This window comes from Astyanax mexicanus, chromosome 18 (assembly GCF_023375975.1).
Source record: "Astyanax mexicanus isolate ESR-SI-001 chromosome 18, AstMex3_surface, whole genome shotgun sequence".
Lineage (NCBI taxonomy): Eukaryota > Metazoa > Chordata > Actinopteri > Characiformes > Acestrorhamphidae > Astyanax > Astyanax mexicanus.
This window is the reverse complement of record NC_064425.1, coordinates 10,930,407-10,947,297: the sequence shown is the minus strand read 5'-3', so window position 1 is coordinate 10,947,297 and position 16,891 is coordinate 10,930,407. Positions and strand designations below refer to the sequence as shown.

Here is a 16,891-nt window from a genome sequence, read left to right as displayed (position 1 = left end):
ATTTCAGCTATATACAGAGTACACAGTGAAACGAAACAACGTTCCTCCAAGGACCATGGTGCACATAAACACAGTGTAGACAGAACAATAGTGCAACAGTACAAAAGTGCAGACAGACAATACAACACAATACAGACAAAGAATAATAAATAACAAGACAGTGTGCAAATTATGCAGTGTGCAAAAAGTGTGCAAAAAAGACCAGTGAGGTAGTAATTACCTCTATTACACAGTGTGCAATAGAGTCCAGTGAGGTAGTAGGGTTTTTAGTGCTTTCCATTTTCTGGGGTAAGTGGGGTAAGAGTGTGTGTGCATGTACAGAAAAACCATCAGTTCAGTCTCTGCAGTTGAGGAGTCTGATGGCTTGGGGGTAGAAGCTGTTGCAGAATCTGGTCGTGCTGGACCGGATGCTGCGGTACCTTCTTCCCGAAGGCAGGAGGGAGAACAGTTTGTGTGAGGGATGGGTGGGGTCATTCACAATGCTGGTTGCTTTGCGGGTGGTGTAAATGTCCGTGATGGAGGGGAGAGAGACGCCGATGATCCTCTCAGCTGTCCTCACAATACGCTGGAGGGTCTTGCGGTCAGAGACGGTGCAGGTCCCAAACCAGGCAGTGATGCAGCTGCTCAGGATGCTCTCAATGGTCCCTCTCAATGGTCCCTCTCTGGTTCAAGGCCAGGTTGGGAAGGCCTTCTTTGGGTCCCTCAAGGTTTTCTCCTTTACTTTGGCTAAGAAGTAAGATACAAACCGAACAAAATACAAAAGAAGCAAAAGCTCCCACAAACACTTGTGGGCTTAGGTGGCTCAACAGTAGAGTCTTTTGCCCCACTGCCCTTGGAGTCTTGGGAGCGTTAAAGGGTGGGGGTTCAAGACCGTGTCAGGCTGTCCTTCTTCTTGTCCCTCAAGGTCTAATCTCTTAGTTTGGTGGAGAAGAACAAAACTAAACAAAATACAAAGAATGCAAAAGCCCCTCCAAATATTTGTTGGCCAAGGTGACTCAGCAGTAGAGTCCTCCAACCTCCTGTCCTCAGAGCGTCAAGGTCATGGGTTTGAGACTGGGTCAGGGAGGTCTTCTTGGGGTCTCGCCAGGTCTTCTCCTTAAGTTTGTCTGAGAAGAACAAAACTGAATGAAATATAAAGAATGCAAAAGCTCTCCCAATTGCTTGTGGGCCTAGGTGGCTCAATGGTAGAGTCCTCCAACCATCTGCTCTTGGATTTTTTGGCGTGTCGAAGGTTGTGGCTTCGAGACAAGGTTGCGTCAACCTTCATGGGGTCCCTCAAGGTCTTCTCTTTTAGTTTGGCTGAGAACAAAACTGAACGAAATGCAAAGGACGCAAAAGCTCCCCAAAACACTTGTGGGCATAGGTGGCTCAGCGGTAGAGTCCTCTGGCCTTTTGCCGTTGGAGTCTTCGGAACAACGTGGGTTCAAGACCAAGTAAAGGCGGCCTTCTTGGAGTCCCTTAAGGTGTTCTCCTTTAGTGTGGCTGAGAAGAACAAAATTGAACCAAATACAAATGATGCAAAAGCTCCCCAAAAATAAGCGTGGGTCTGCATGGCTCACCAGTAGAGTACTCTGGCCCTTTGCCTTTGGAGTGTTTGGAGTGTCGAAGGTCGTGGGTTCGAGACCAGGTTGGTGCAACCTTCTTTGGTTCTGGTTCCCATAAGGTCTTCTTCTTTAGTTTAGCTGAGAAGAACAAAACTGAATGAAATACAAAGGATGCAAAAGCTCCTCAAAACACTTGTAGGTCTTGGTGGCTCAATGGTAGAGACCTACGACTCTTTTCCCTTGATATCCACCTAACATCGAAGGTTGAGGGTTTGAGGCTGGGTTGGTGTGACCTTGTTGGGGTCCTTCAAGGCCTTCTCCTTTAGATGGGCTGAGAAGAACAAAACTGAACGAAATACAAACAATGCAACCTGGAGGACCCTAAATCACGGTGCACAGTCGATGGCTCGCCTATAGATTTAGGTTTAAACAGGGTATGAGAGACTGTACAAAACATTTTTCATTTAGTTTTATTAACACAGTCAAACACAACTCACACACCCTCACAAATCAGTCTTATTTAGGTGAACAATTAGAGCATGTATGTGTGTGTGTGTGCGTGATCAGTAGGGTTAGTGCTCAATTACTGAACAGGAGCGTCTTCCGCGTGAGCAGCTTACACTACTTACTCACGCTCTCTCAGCCAGCGCACCAATTACCAACATCGCTAACAAACAAACAAACTAACAAACAAACAAACAAGCACAAACAATTAAGATGTTCAGTGTTTCCTATCATCTCTCTCTCTCTCTCTTTCCCCCATTTCTCCCCCCAGTTTAGTTCTGTCGCTGAGCAGAAGTTATAATTTAGCGTCGGGCTGCTCCCACAGCGATGGGAACTGGGCGCGCTCACCTGAGAAAAACAATCCTATCAGAGGGGGACAGTAATTAGAGAGGGAGAGAGGAAAAAGAGCAAGAGAAATGATGAAAAAAAAGACACTGAGTGTGTGTGCACTGAGCAATTACACGACGGATAGGAAAACACCAGGAGAACGAGCGAATAAAGGAGCCAAAAATACGAGAGACAAAAAAAGGACGACTCAAAAACAAGGACAGGAAAATGAAAGGAAAGGGAGAAGAGCTCTCTCTCCATTAGGGGTTGGGGTGAAGTACTGATAGCAGGTCCAATAGACTCCAACCAATTTTTACTTTTCGTCTTTGCGCAGAGCACAGTGCCTCCACAGCTGGATCTTTGCTATTGGTCATCATTGCAGTCTTTGGTGACGTTGACGTGATGTTCAGAACAGCTGTTGTAACAGTCTTTTTTTTCATGCAGCCATCTGCCAATGGTGCTGGCACTAACAGGAAGACTCATGGAGGGCATTAACCCTTTCAAACCCATGTATTTTCTTTATTTTTAAAGGTTTTGTTGCACATAACACTATTTGAAAGCTGCTGTCCATCAGAATAGACCATGAACCAGCCAATGAACAAGTTTATAAACCAATAAAACAATAACTTGGCCCTGGCCACTGTACTGAATACTGAAAAACAGTAGTACTACAGTCATTAAGGCAAAGTAATAGCTCATGTTTACTTTTTTTTAATTGAATGTGATTTAGAAGACCTTTAGTCATGTTTTTTTTTTTACTGTTTACGGATACGTTAAAATATTGCATACAATGCAATGGAAAAAATATATAATATTGTGGTTAATTGAATTTATTTGCTATAAAGATTTTATAAGAGAGAATATTAGAGTCTTCTTTAATGTGCATTACAGACAAAAAACAGCATTCTTATTTTTTTTTTTTCCATCACTGGAGAGAATTCAGGTCTGATTTATCACTGATTCTCCATAATCGTGGCTGTTGGGCCACTTTGCTTCTGTCAGACAGACAATCTGAGGATTCTCCATCTCAATGGTTTTTGAAGATCTCCCAGATCCTTCATGTCCTTTGCTGATGTGCATCTTCTACTATCCTCTGCCACCGACAGTGTGTTAGGATTTCATACGATGCAACAGTCTTTGTCCATGCAGCCGTCTGCCAATGGTGCTGGCACTAACAGGAAGGCATGGACTCATGATGGGCATTAACCCTTTCAAACCCATGTGTTTTCTTTATTTTTTAAATGTTTTGTTGCACATAACACTATTTGAGAGCTGCTTTCCATCAGAATAGACCATAAACCATAAAACAGCCAATGAAGTTTATAAACCAATAGAACAGAAACTTGGCCCTGGCCACTGTACTGAATACTGAAAAACAGTAGTACTACAGTCATTATGGCATAGTAACAGCTCATGTTTACTTTTTTTTAATTGAATGTGATTTAGAAGACTTTTAGTCATGTTTTTTTTACTGTTTATGGATACAGTAAAACATTGCATACAATGCAATGGGAAAAAATGTCATATTGTAGTTAATTGATTTTATTTTATAGTAGAATATTAGAGTCTTCTTTAATGTGCATTACAGACAGAAAACAGCATTCTTCATTTTTTTCCATCCCTGGAGATAATTCAGATCTGATTTATCATTGAATCTCCATAATCTCCGTGGCTGTTGGACCACTTTGCTTCTGTCAGACAGACAATCTGAGGATTCTCCATCTCCATGGTTTGTGAAGATCTCCCAGATCCTTCATGTCCTTTGCTGGTGTGCGTCCTCTACTATCCTCTGCCACCGACAGTTTGTCAGGATTTCATACGATGCAACTGCTCTCAAACTCTTAACTCTTCTCAATGGCAATACTTCGCTTACCGAGGATGCAAGTGACAATGGAAATACAACTACAAGCCTATTCTCTTGAAACCATTGGTATTTGCCAACTGTTTGCAGTCCTTTGCTGCAATAACACCCTTTATCTTGTGGGAAGGCATTTCACTGAATGATGGAATATTGCTATGAGGCTTTTATTGCATTCAGTGAACAGAGCATCAGTAAGGTCAGGTACTAAATGTTGGATGAGTTGCTCTGTCCACTCAAACTAACCCCATCTAAAGATATTGGCTGTAGATCCATCACATCATTCCAGAGAATGCAGTTTTACCAGAATGTCTCTGGAGGCAAGAATGCAAAAAGAGACTTCACCGAAAACTCACCCTTGTATTGCTGTACCTTAGCAGAAAGGCTTTACTGCTCCTTAATACCTGACTGGTAGAATTCATACATAAGATGCTCCGGATTATAAGGCACACTGACAATTTTTTGAAAAAATTAAAGGATCTCATTTGTAAATACAGTCATATAAAAAAGTTTGGGCACCCCTATTAATCTTACTCATTTTTAGTTCTAAATATTTGGGTGTTTGCAACAGCCATTTCAACCATGGGAGAGTGATGCGAAAGAAGTCATTTCTGCAAGCACGCCACAAACAGAGTCGCAAAAGCAAAAGCTGGATTTGGCTTCTTTCGCATCACTCTCCCATACAGCTTCTCCTTGTGCAAAGTGCGCTGTATTGTTGACCGATGCACAGTGACACCATCTGCAGCAAGATGATGCTGCAGCTCTTTGGAGGTGGTCTGTGGATTGTCCTTAACTGTTCTCACCATTCTTCTTCTCTGCCTTTCTGATATTTTTCTTGGCCTGCCATTTCTGGGCTTAACAAGAACTGTCCCTGTGGTCTTCCATTTCCTTACTATGTTCCTCACAGTGGAAACTGACAGGTTAAATCTCTGAGACAACCTTTTTGTATCCTTCCCTTGAACAACTATGTTGAACAATCTTTGTTTTTAGATCATTTGAGAGTTGTTTTGATGAGCCCATGATGCCACTCTTCAGATGAGATTCAAATAGGAGAACAACTTGCAATTGGCCACCTTAAATACCTTTTCTCATGATTGGATACACCTGGCTATGAAGTTCAAAGCTCAATGAGGTTACCGAACCAATTTTGTGCTTCAGTAAATCAGTAAAAAGTAGTTAGGAGTATTCAACTCAATAAAATGATAAGGGTGCCCATACTTCTGCACCGGTCAAATTTTGGTTTAATGCATATTGCACATTTTCTGTTACAATAAACCTCATTTCAATCCTGAAATATTACTGTGTCCATCAGTTATTAGATATATCAATCTGAAATGGCTGTTGCAAACACCCAAATATTTAGAACTAAAAATGATTAAGATTAATAGGGGTGCCCAAACTTTTTCATATGCCTGAATATGATATTAAACTTATACTTGTAGAAGAACGTACAGCTTTTCTTACACAGTACGCTTTGAATCCACACAACTTCCACCCGCTGCATCACATCCACGTATTCTGACAGTGATTTATGCACTTTTGCTTGTCTTTTGGAGATGTGTGCTTGAAAATGGGCTCCAGTTCCATGAAATGTGCTCAAGCACTTGGAAACATCCACAGAGTGCTTCCTGAAGAGACTCAACAGGGAGGATACAACATAACAGAGCTGAACAGCAGAGCATGAACACGTACCACCAGCCAGTGAATCATTTCCTACCGAGAGTATATATGTTCAGCACATTTTGTATCCTTTAAAAAATGGTTGTATATTGTAGAATATTTTAAAGCCAATGCTTTATGTTTTACAATACTTGTGATGTACAGGTACATGTTCTTCAGGGGTTAGAATATGTTTCTGAGGAGGAGAATTAAAGATGTCTTATAAAATACAAGAAGAAAGAATACAAGATACAGAAAACAAGGAACTATCTAAGAACTGCACAAGACCTGTATGGTAAATTGAATTAAAATTAACATTTAAAAGCTGTAAACGCTAGGCTAACATTGCTAATAAAATCTTGATAAACACTGTCTTCTCCTCTCTGTAAATGCATGCAAAAATATTCATTTATTTGCTTCACAAATCCATCATACAACTACACAAACAAATAAAGCAGCATGGCTAGACCTTGTTTACACACTGAAGCTAAAATTGAAGAAATCAGAAACACCAGAATAAAACGCTTTGAGGGGAGAGTGAGATGATTAATGATCAGTTTACACAATGCAGATTGGTGTACACAAGCTTCTATTATGTATTCAATAATCAGCGTAAAATTAAGATAACAAAAATATGATTGTTTACTTAACCATCATTGGTTTACATACACACATACTGTACACACTCCACACACTCACATTAAAACAATGTATCAGAACACACCCTGCATGAGTCCAGCTGTAGACATCAGACTCGGTATTGAATTATAAGCTTTTTTATTTTCTGTTTGATTTACTTCTGTATTTGTCAGTTTGTTCTGTTTTATTTGCCTAGTGTTTTTAGTGATGGCAAAATTGGGGCTTTTGGGAGATTGAAACAAAGATCCTTTGAGATGTTCGAATCATCATCCACAACAGTGCCATCTGTGGGAAATCAGGCATGATGACTTTACTTTAGTTTAAAATGATCCGAAACAGCAGACCTACATCTTTTTTGAGGTCCTACCATTTCGAAAATGCAAACGGTTTGACAAATTACCCGCGATAAATAACTGCATATTTTTTACCTTTATTAATTATTATTATTATTACAAAACAGTTACAATGCTTTTGAACTCTTTTATAGAAACATTTAGGTACAAATCATTCTGATCTCAGATCGCCTGCTTGCACTTTCTTAGTAACAAAAAATGCGAAACGATTTGAAACAGTTGGAAACTGTGTGATGTAATGAAATCTGATTTGGGACAGTCACGTGACTTTTTTCGCCTTGATACCAACTTCGATACAGTGTATCGATACACTGCGATTCAAATGAATCGATTCAGTTCGAAATTGAGTTTGTCATCACTAAGTGTTTTGGTAGTTTGTTAAATTTCTTTGTCTCTTGTCCTTTATTGTTTGTTTTCTAGTTATTTATTTATTTATTTTTTATTTTATTTCTCTTTTTTTCCCATTTTCTCCCTAATTTACACGGCCAATTACCCGACCCACTCACTAGGACCCCCTTTATCAGTAGTAATGCCCCAACACACCAGGAGGGTGTATCCTCCGATACATGTGAAGTCAGCCACCGCTTCTTTTCAAGCTTGGAGGAAAGTGCAGTGACTCGGTTCTGATACCTCAGCTCACAGACGCCCTGTGCTGCGGACATCACCCAAGGAGTGATGTGGGGAGAGAGCGCCATCTACCCACCCGGAGGGAGCAGGGCCAATTGTGCTCCCTCTGAGCGCCAGCAGCTTGATGGCAAAGCTGCATGAGCGGGGGTTCGAACCTGGGACCTTATAGTGGTAGCGCTTTAGACCGCTGGACCACTTTTACGGCACACGTTTTCTAGTTTTAGTTTGTAGGTGTAGATGGAGAGATGACTGTGTAGGTGAACAGATGAATGGGTGAGTGTGTAGATAAGTTGGTGAGGAGGTAGGTAAGTCAGTAGTTAAGTGAGTGGGAGGTAGATGATGGGGTAGATGAGCGGGTAGGTGGATAAATAAGGGGGTGAACGAAATAGATTTAATCAGAAGATAAGTGAGAAGATAAGTAGGTAAGTGGGTATATATAGGTGGGTGTATAGGTGTGGTTGAAGCACAGTTAATAAATAACAGTTGATTGTGGTTCTTGTGGAGATGGAGGAAGGTTCAGTGGAGATGTTTGGGTCAGTATTGTTGACTGTGTTGGTGTGGGGGAACACTGCACTGCTTTTCTAAGCTGAAGGAATAAAATATCAGAATCAGTAAATGAAATGTGACAGGCCTCTCCAGCAGCTCCCTGCAATCTAATCAAACACAGCCAAGAGACGCATCACAACATCAGAACATCAGAACATCAGGCTGCTGTCCTCACACAGCTTTCTCTGAAATAGAAAAAACTGAGGTTTAAAGCTGACAGAGGGATTTTCCAGCCAAACAAGGTGATTAACCGCAAAAAATAAAAATAAAAATGAATGAATAAATAAATATATAATAGAAAATATATTTTTAGGAGGAAACAAGGAATTATTACCTTTATTTAACTTTATTTTCCACTTTCAGGCTGTTGCACATCACATCTGTTGATTCAGGGTTACTGCTGGTATTTTTTTAAGTGGTTGCCAGGGGATCACCGGTGGGTATGCTGTAATATCTCAGGTGGTTGCGATGGTGTTGCTTAATGGTTGTCAGGATGTTGCAAGGTAGCCCTTGCTAGGGTGTCCAATAACTTTAAAAAATCCAAGAAAAAATAGCTTAAATAGTTTCCACTTAGATTACGATTTCTGGTAGCGCTAATCATGGCATTGGTTTACGGGATAAAACCCTGTCCTTGAACAAAAAGAGCCAATCAGCTTGCTGGTTGTGCTGAGAGCAGAGTAATGTCTGGATGTAGCATGCTGCTCTGGAGGAAGAGTGGAGAGACACACAGTCCAAGCTGAGGTCTAGTGTGAAATTTGGGGAGTTGGGGAGTCATGTCATCTGCTTTTAAGGAGATCCGGATTTCATTTTCCAGCAGGACTTGGCACACTGCCCACACTGCCAAAAATACCAATTGGTCTTTTTTTTAGACACTGATTTTTTGGTTTTCATTGGTTGTAAGCCATAATCATCAACAATAAAAGAAATAAAAGTATAAGTGAAAGAGAGAATAAAAGCAAGATGTAATCAAAGTGAGAGGGAGTTAGATGGACAGATCAAGAGACAGAATGAAAGCAAATGAGAGAAAGAGAAAAGTGACATTAAATAAAGGAGAAATTGAATAGATGAGAAAGAGATGGAATGAAATGTGAAAGAACAAAAAAGGGGGAAGATGAACAAGAGAATGAGAAAAAGAAAGGAGACAAAAGAGAAAAGAACAAAACTGTAAAATAGGATATCAGAGAAAGAAAGAAAGAAAGAAAGAAAGAAAGAAAAAAAGAAATTAAGTTTGAATTAAGAACATCAGAAATCTCATACATATTTTGCTTCTAAAAAGATCTTCAATCTCAAAAAAACAAACAAACAATAAAAACAGTACATTTGAGAATAAGAAAAGAGAATAAGAAAAAAAAAGAGACAAACGAGAAAAGAACAAAACTGGAAAATAAAATATCATAGAAAGAAAAAGAAAAAAAGAGCATTACAGAGAAAGAGAAGAAAAAATAAGCAATAAATGAGAGAAAGCAAAAGAGATAAAAGAAATTGTGAGACAAAAACAGAGAAAAGAAACAGAGAGAAAGAAATGGCTTAAGAGAATTCAGTCAGGCAGTGTTGGGTAGTGTATGATGTGTGTTTAGTGGGGTCGCTCGCAGCATCAGCAGTACCATGACGACCTCCTCTCATGTCACTGTGACAGTAATGATGCCCCATCCGCTCCCTCTGGAGGAGGAAAAGAGGAGAAAACAGAGACTCTGCTCCATCACTATGCTGATCACTCCATCCCTCTCTCTCTCTCTTCATCCTTTAATTAGTCACTCCACACTCTCTCTCTCTCTCGCTCTTTCTTTACAGCACTCAGAGTGACCTCTTGATCTTCTGCAGTTCAGTTAAATTGGAGCTGTAAACACGCATGCAGGCCCTGTCCCTCACTGAGACACTTATCTTCAACACAACAACGTCCTCCTGTAACAATGTCGTTTCAGGTCTGAGTGCACTTCATGCTCACTTATTAGGGTTTAACTGATCTGTTACTGTGCTAAAATGGCTATGTATGATATGTATAAGACTTCACAGGGTGGATAATTTTGGTGAAAGTTGGCATTTGATGGAAATGTAGATGATCCAGGGCTATCTATCTCATGCTAACCATATACTAGATGACTTAAAAAGACTGTGAAAAGACTTTTAATCGAGTAAAGTCACATACTTTTTAGTCACAGGCTAAGATTTTAGGAAAGCAAAGAATGGGGATCTTGCAGCATCTCTTTCTGATTCTTTCTGAGATTATTTAATATTATTATTATTTATTTTATATCATTATCACTCTTGCTCACTGCACAGCTTCATCAGTTGCTTCTTTTTTTTATTCCGAGACATCGTCAAAGTCTCATCCAGTTCCAGTTTCTGAAAGATTCCCGAGCTTGCCATTAGCTTCCCATAGCTCTCCTATTTGTTGTTTTTTCCTTTAAATTTTTATCCCATTTTCTCACCAATTTACAAGGCCAATCACCTCCTCTTTTCAAACTGCTGCTGATGCAGCATTGTCGAGTAGCATCACAGTGCACTCGGAGGAAAACACAGCGACTCGGTTCTGATACATCAGCTCACAGACGCCTCGTGCTGATCGTCATCACCCTTTGGAGTGATGAGGGGAGAGAGAACGCCATCTACTGTACTCACCCAGAGAGAGCAAGGCCAACTGTGCTCTCTCTGAGCTCTGGCAGCATATCGCAAGCTGCCTGACCTGGATTTAAACCAGCGATCTTCCAATCATAGTGGCTGTACCACTTGCAGAGCCCTTCTATTGGTTGTTGACGTCGTTGTCACTTTTTGCGTGAGCCAAGTCTCAAGACTTATGATAATATTAATCATGATAATATTGATACAATCGAGATTCCATGACCGCAAATCCTCTCTGGCAAGACTATCATGATTTTATCCTGATACTGAACATTTGCCTGCGACAGTAAAATCGCTTGAAAATCTTTTGGTGGGAAGTGGGCACACTGCTCACTGCTATCTTACACCCCTCCAACAGTATATTCTCTTACCTGCATTGTTTAAATTAGGATAGTATCTCACAATATCTCAAAGTAATGATTTACTCTCTCAAATAATGAATTACTATCTCAACATAATGATAGTGTCAAAAATAATGATAGTATCTCAAAATAATGAATCACTATCTCAAAGTAATGATTTACTCTCTCAAATAATGAATTACTATCTCAACATAACGATAGTGTGTCACAAATAATGATAGTATCTCAAAATAATGAATCACTATCTCAAAGTAATGATTTACTATCTCAAATAATGAATTACTATCTCAACATAATGATAGTGTGTCAAAAATAATGATAGTATGTCAAAATAATGAATCACTATCTCAAAGTAATGATTTACTATTTCAAATAATGAATTACCATCTCAAATTATGATTGTCTTGCAATAATGAGATAGTATCTCAAAATAACAACTTTCTAATTATTTTAAGACAATCATTGTTTGAGATAGAAAGGTGTTAATTTTGAGATACTATCTCAAAATAATGACTTACTCTCTGTACTATGACATAGTATAAAAAAAAAAACGAGATAGTATCTCAAAATGATGACTTACTGTATCAAACCAATGACGTACTATTTCAAAATAATAATAGTTAAAAAAATAATGAGATGGTATCTGAAAATAATGAGATAGTTTGATAGCATAAGAAAAAAGTTGTTGGATTTATATATTTTTTTTTATGTCAGACGGTGGGAAAGGACTTCTATAATGTAAAGCACTTTATTTCAGCTGTTGTTTTTTTATGTGCTTTATAAATAAAGTTAAGTTGAATCATTACCATTAAGAAAGAATAAACTAGATATACACTCAATCTGTTTCTCTCTCTGTCTGTCTGTCTGTCTGTCTGTCCTTCTCTGACTGTCTGTCTCTCTCTGTCTGCCTGTCTGTCTTTCTCTCTCTCGTTCTCCTATCTACCATAGTTTCCTCATCTTATCTTCATTTTCCGATGATTCTGCCTCCGTTCCATCCTATTACAAATTCACATTTTCTTTTAAAAACTCAGAACACCTCGTTCATCTTCACACACTGAAGCGAAACTATAAAACACGGATAAATCAATTTCGGCAAGAAATGCAAAAATAAACAGAGAGGTAAACAAAACATTTTTTACTTAGTTTGAATTAAGAACATCAGGAATCTCATACATATTTTACAGTGCTTCTAAAAAGATCTTCAATCTCAAAAAAAAAAATAGTACATTTGAGTGCTTTTGCAAATGGAAGAGATCTGTCAGTAGAAGTGTGTGTGTAGCAGTACAAAGAGTTACAGAACATGGTAACAAAGGAAAAAAGACTGTTATTGTACATAAAGCAATTATACATACATACAGTACATTCTCACACACACACACACACACACACACAGATACACACACACTGCATATCATACTTTGGTTTCATAATCATAATCATTAAAGGAGCTACAGATTATTTTAAGAATTTAGAAAAAACAAACAAACATTTACAGCATTTAAATGACGCTCTTATTCAAAGGGAACTTCAACAAAGGTTATTCCTATTACAGAGGTGGACCAATGTACAGGGGTTGGACAAAGAAACTGAAACACCTGTCATTTTAGTGTGGGAGGTTTCATGGCTAAATTGGAGCAGCCTGGTGGCCAGTCTTCATTAATTGTACATTGCACCAGTAAGAGCAGAGTGTGAAGGTTCAGTTAGCAGGGTAAGAGCACAGTTTTGCTCAAAATACTGCAATGCACACAACATTATGGGTGACATACCAGAGTTCAAAAGAGGACAAATTGTTGGTGCACGTCTTGCTGGCGCATCTGTGACCAAGACAGCAAGTCTTTGTGATGCATCAAGAGCCACGGAATTTTGAAGGGCCTATATACTCAAACCCTGTTTAAATATAATCACCCAATCACTAGTTAGTAATGGCCCCTAGCGAATGCCTCCTCCCATACATGTGAAGTCAGGCTCCACCTCTTTTCAAACTGCTGCTGATGTACTGCAACATTACTGGGTAGCATCACAGCGCACTCCTCAGCTAAGAAAGGCCTGTGATGACCATCATCACACTAGGAGTGATGTTAAAGGCAATTGTGCTCTCTCTCGGACTCCGGCTGCTGATGCTGAAGCAGCATGATCCCGGATTCAAAGGTATCAATCCTAAAAACTAAAGAAACAGACAAAAAAAAGCACCAAAATTCACCCAAAATTCCACCATTTAGCTCCTTTAAGACGTGTCAGATGCTTAATTAGCATCAAATTAAGGCCAGTGGCACAATCAGAGTGGTGAACTTAACAACATTCCAGCGATGTTACCACAAAATACACTTTTAACATCACTTGTCAACCCAAATGCACTACGCAATGTCTAGAATCACATTCATCATCATTAAGACATTCATTTCTAAATGATACTGATTGTTATGTCATAGCATACAGCCCTTAACCAAGGGAAGCATTAGTAAACATCAGAAAAAACATCAGTTATTCAGAAGAGGTTTGAACTGTATTTTCTCTGTTAAAACACAATATTGTGGTGTACAAAAAAATGCATATTTCCAGGCAGGAGTCCAACATTTTACATTTTAAGCATTAAACTAATTTAAAAAATAATTTAATCAATTTAAGTTACATTTCGCACACTGAGCCACAGTTTAGTTTCATTAACAAGTACCATAAGTGAAAGTGATTTTTAAAACTTGTGTACCTTTTGTTAAAACTTCTTAAATGCTAGAAACTTCCGAAAACTCTTAAATATGTTCTTGTTAAAACTATGTATTCATTTAAATGAAAACTGCATTTACTATGTTTAAGCTACAACTAGCTTAAAGGGGACATATATTATGCAAAACTCACTTTGGTTGAGAACCTCGGACAGTACAGACTTTGTCTGAGGGAGGGATCTATACCATGCCAAGTCAACAGATGAGGGAGATGTAAGAACTTTCAAATAATGAGTGTCAATTACAACGAACAATTTAAAAGTTTCAACAATATCTACCTTTTTTCTAGAAATAACAATTCAGATGTTTAGTTAGTTAGTCAACATTTAAAAAGTTTACAAAAGGTTCAAATTGATGAAATTTCTAATGAACATTTCAAACTAAACCTTTAGATTCATTTTGAGCTTTTCAATGACTTTGATAATACAGAGAATGAATAATTTTTTGATCATTTTCTTTTTTCTTTTTTGTTCATGTTAAAAAGTGTTAAAAAGCAAGTTTCCAAAAATGTTTTCATTAAATTAACAGATTAACAGTTAAAAAATGTATTTTTTGGTCCTACAAAGTTACCGTTTCAGATTTATTAAGAGTATTATTACATAGTCATGCAAGTAAGGCTAACTGAATTCTATAGAAGAGGAAATATAAATAGTATATACTGTAATAAAGGCACCAGGATATATATATATATATATATATATATATATATACATTTATAAAGGCCCTGTGTATCATCAGAAAGTTACATTTAGCTGGTTAGTCTTCAGTTCTAGTTTTAAATACTTTACATACAGTTTCCAGACTCTGCCTATTAATTATTCATTATAACAGTGATAGTCCTGCTAAACTCGTGCAAAACGCAATCCATCCTATGGGTCACAATTATTCTCTTTTTGGTATGATTTAACTTCTCATCTATCCAGAGTGAGATATTAAGATTAATAATAATTAGCCTATAAGATTTATCGTGTTTAAAAGATTACACTGATCTAAATGGTTATTTTATTTTAAATTTACTGTGGATTTTCACAATAAGCTCTACACTATATGTCCAAAAGTTTGTGGACACCCCTTTTTAAATTAATGTATTCAGCGTATACAACTTTGCGTTGTGGAAAATGTTGACATAGTTGTGCAAATGGACAAATACAGCTTGTCTAGAGTCCCTGTAAAGGCAGAAGTATTGCCAAAAGAATAGGACTCACTGGAGCAGATAAACAAAGTTGAACCTACATCCATCCAATACTTGTGGAATAAGTTGGGGATGAATCTTTTGTTGCTCAATGCAATCGAATTCTCACAACAATGATTTAGAAAGAAACAATGAATAAGGAGGTGTCCTAATACTTTTGCCCATATAGTGTAGTAGGTACCTGAGCATTCAGAAAGTGCCTGTACCTTTCATTTGTTTTTCATTTGTTTTAATAGTATGTTATATAAATCTAAATATATATTTATATACACAGACCATATTTTTCAGACTATAAAGCGCACTTAAATTCTTTAATTTTCCCAACAATGTCCAAATTCTACCAGTCAGGTATTAAGGAGCAGTAAAGACACTCCACTTAAGTACAGGGTAATAAGGGTGTTTTTTTTTTGTGAAGTCTCTCCAGCACTAAGGCTGGATGCAGCAGCATTAGCATTAGCCGCTATACGCAGCACTAGCTATTTCACTGTTCAGAGGTGAGTATATTGGACTGTAGTTTCCGTGTTTTCCGTTGTGCAAACTGCTAGCTGATAACGCCCTGGATTACTGGAACATTCAAGGTTCCTCAGTCTAGCGCAGCTAGCGCTGCGTTTAGCGGATAATGCTAATACCCAGTCTTAGTGCTGGAGAAACTTTACTGAAAACTCACCCTTAGACAAAATATTGGAAATCTAAGCTTATTGTAATAAACGGAAGTGTTTATTCATCCAAATACACATTTTTTTAAGGACAGAAAGAAATCTGTGTAGATTAACAGCCAGTGCTTGTTTGACTTTGACTTACAGATATGTTTACTTAGGCGCTTCCCCAAGCTTCCCCACTGGAAGGGAAACATGGCGACACCCTTGTTTACTTCGATGTAGGCATCCTAACTAGTGTCGCTTGATGCACCCTATAATCCAGTGTGCCTTATGTATGAAAATAGACCAGAAAATAGATGTTAATTGATAGTGCGCCTTATGGTCCAAAATATATGGTATACACAATGTATATTACTATTAAATACTATTTTGTTTAATTACAATTTTTGTAATTACCTAATATTACCTAAAAAATTTAACAGTTGAAATTAGTTTCATTATTATTATCAGTTTATTATTGGTGCCAAATATATATATTTTTTGTCATGTAACAACTTGATTGTTTGCGCTTGAAAAAGTGCTAAAGCATTGTGTCGTGTGGGGTAAAAATTAATTGTCAATAAACACAAAGTGTAAAGTGTGTATTTCAGCCTTCCTATGGATAGCCTAGTTTCAATTTCACCCAGAACCAAAGTTCTCAAAGATCAGTTCACTTAACACACAATAAAGCTCACATATTAAGAAAAATAATAATAAATATAGTGCATAAATAACATAAATGCACTTCTCCATCATACATGGCAGGTCATTGGTTGAAGATACTACTGGGAACCACCCTGTCAGTTCTGTACCATTAGAAGACAAGATCAAATTCTGTCCAGTCATTTTCTGTTATAACTCACTATACAGCTAAATCCTCTATATCTGCTGTTTGACTAATGTGTACCGTTTCTATTTGAGTACTGTTCAAATAAACTATACAGGCAAAAACTGGCTTCAGCTGGGTTATTAGCTAAAAATATCAGTAAGGTCGTTTTCACACCTGAAGGTCCGGACCAGAGTCTGCACCAAAGTTCATGTCATTGTTACACTGTATATACAGTATTTGATCCGTTTAGTTTCGGTTTCACACTGCAGTTTAATGATGGACTAAAGAACTTTACTACGTGGGCGGAAATGAACCGTGGATCAACCAAACCCTGGATCAACTGAACCGTGAATCAACTGAACCGTGAATCAACCGAACCGTGAATCAACCGAACCCTGAATCAACCGAACCCTGGATCAACCGAACCCTGGATCGACCAAACCCTGGATCGACTAAACCCTGGATCGACTAAAA

The 16,891-nt window shown here is 38.2% G+C and overlaps 1 protein-coding gene across 2 annotated transcripts in view; it reads right to left on the bottom strand.

Annotated features, from left to right (window-relative positions):
* Positions 1 to 12,158: 12,158 nt before the first annotated feature.
* Positions 12,159 to 16,891, bottom strand: part of zgc:153039 (uncharacterized protein LOC767698 homolog) — a 77,012-nt gene continuing 72,279 nt past the window's right edge. Inside the window, exon 15 of one of the 2 annotated variants that reach the window (XM_049467140.1) lies at positions 12,159 to 16,844. The gene's annotated coding sequence lies outside the window, so the exon portion shown is untranslated. The remainder of the gene's footprint in view (positions 16,845 to 16,891) is intronic. The other variant, XM_049467141.1, reaches the window with a different exon arrangement.